Source organism: Parus major, unplaced genomic scaffold, assembly GCF_001522545.3.
Source record: "Parus major isolate Abel unplaced genomic scaffold, Parus_major1.1 Scaffold1558, whole genome shotgun sequence".
Lineage (NCBI taxonomy): Eukaryota > Metazoa > Chordata > Aves > Passeriformes > Paridae > Parus > Parus major.
Window position 1 is genome coordinate 1 of NW_015380400.1, and position 2,302 is coordinate 2,302.

Sequence of the window (2,302 nt, forward strand, 5' to 3'; positions counted from 1 at the left end):
CAGGTGTACCATGTACAGGTGTACAGGTGTACAGGTGTACAGGTGTGCCATGTACAGGTGTACCATGTACAGGTGTACAGGTGTACCGGTGTACTGTGTACCGGTGTGCCATGTACAGGTGTACAGGTGTACAGGTGTGCCATGTACAGGTGTACAGGTGTACCATACAGGTGTACAGGTGTGCCATGTACAGGTGTGTGCCATGTACAGGTGTACAGGTGTGCCGTGTACAGGTGTACCATACAGGTGTACAGGTGTGCCATGTACAGGTGTCTCAGGTGTGTCTGAGGTGTGCATACAGGTGTGTGCAGGTGTGTACAAGTGTGTGCAGGTGTACAGGTTTACAGGTATGTCTCAGGTGTCTCAGGTGTGTTAGGTGTGCCCAGGTGTGCCCAGGTGAGCACAGGTGAGTACAGGTGTGCACACAGGTACTCCCAGGTGTTCCCAGGAGTTCCCAGGTGCACACAGGTGAGTACAGGTGTGCACACAAGTACTCACAGGTACTCCCAGGTATGCACAGGTGCGCACAGGTGAGTACAGGTGTGCACAGGTGAGCACACAGGTACCCCCATGCACCCCCAGGTGTGCACAGGTGAGTACAGGTGTGCATACAGGTACTCCCAGGTATGCAAAGGTGTTCCCAGGTGTGCACACAGGTGAGCACAGGTACCCCCAGGTACTCCCAGGTGTGCACAGGTGAGTACAGGTGTGCACACAGGTGAGTACAGGTGTGCACACAGGTACCCCCAGGTGTTCCCAGGTGTTCCCAGGTGTGCACACAGGTACCCCCAGGTGTGCACAAGTGAGTACAGGTACCCCCAGGTGTTCCCAGGTGTGCACACAGGTGAGCACAGGTACCCCCAGGTACCCCCAGGTGCTCACNATACAGGTGTGTACAGGTGTTCAGGTGTGAGCAGATGTGCCAGGTGTGTGCAGGTGTACAGGTGCACACAGGTGTGTCTCAGCTGTGTGCAGGTGTGTCAGGCAAGTGAGGTGTGTAGAGGTGTGCAGGTGTGTGCAGGTGTGTGTACAGGTGTGTGTACAGGTGAACAGGTGCAGGTGTACAGGTGTACAGGTGCACACAGGTGTGTCTCAGGTGTGCACCAGGTGTGCACAGCTGTGCTCAGGCGTGTACAGGTAAGTGAGGTGTATGCAGGTGTGTAGAGGTGTACAGGTGTGTGCAGGTGTGTCAGGTGTGTGCAGGTGTGTAGAGGTGTACAGGTGTGTGCAGGTGTGTGTCAGGTGTGCTCAGGTGTGTAGAGGTGTACAGGTGTGTACAGGTGTGTGTCAGGTGTGTCAGGTGAGTGCAGGTGTGTAGAGGTGTACAGGTGTGTAGAGGTGTACAGGTGTGTACAGGTGTGTGTCAGGTGAGTACAGGTGTGTAGAGGTGTACAGGTGTGCGTAGGTGTGTCAGGTGAGGTATGTTCAGGCATGTCTCAGGTGTGTGCAGGTGTGTAGAGGTGTACAGGTGTGTAGAGGTGTACAGGTGTGTGCAGGTATGCTCAGGTGTGTGCAGGTGAGTGCAGGCATGTACAGGTGTGCACAGCTGTGCTCAGGTGTGTACAGGTGAGGTGAGTGCAGGTGTGTAGAGGTGTACAGGTGTGTGTCAGGTGTGTAGAGGTGTACAGGTGTGTGTCAGGTGTGTAGAGGTGTACAGGTGTGTAGAGGTGTACAGGTGTGTAGAGGTGTACAGGTGTGTCAGGTGTGTCAGGTGAGGTATGTTCAGGCATGTCTCAGGTGTGCGCAGATGTACAGGTGTGTGTCAGGTGTGTACAGGTGTGTGTCAGGCACATACAGGTGTGCACAGGTGTGTACAGGTGTGTACAGGTGTGTGTCAGGTGTGCACAGATGTACAGGTGTGTGTCAGGTGTGTACAGGTGTGTGTCAGGTGTGTACAGGTGTGTGTCAGGCACGTACAGGTGTGCACGGGTGTGTATCAGGTGTGTGTCAGGTGTGCAGTACAGGTAGAATATATGCCATGCATAGCTGCACAGGTGTGCAGGTGTATCGGTGTATCGGTGTACCATGTACAGGTGTACAGGTGTACCATGTACAGGTGTACCATGTACAGGTGCACAGGTGTACCATGTACAGGTGTATAGGTGTACAGGTGTACAGGTGTACCATGTACAGGTGTATAGGTGTACAGGTGTACAGGTGTACCATGTACAGGTGTACCGTGTACAGGTGTACAGGTGTGCATTGCCCAGGTGTGCCATGTACAGGTGTATCGGTGTACAGGTTTACCATGTACAGGTGTACATTGCCCAGGTGTACCATGTACAGGTGTACAGGTGTACAG

General features: G+C 53.8%; 1 long non-coding RNA gene across 1 annotated transcript; it reads left to right on the forward strand.

The window, feature by feature from the left end:
- The first annotated feature begins 575 nt into the window (after window positions 1-575).
- On the forward strand, window positions 576-854 carry LOC117243848. Its single transcript, XR_004495766.1, has 3 exons — window positions 576-592; window positions 719-782; window positions 813-854. It is a non-coding gene; the product is annotated as an uncharacterized LOC117243848 (long non-coding RNA).
- The last annotated feature ends 1,448 nt before the right edge of the window (window positions 855-2,302 follow it).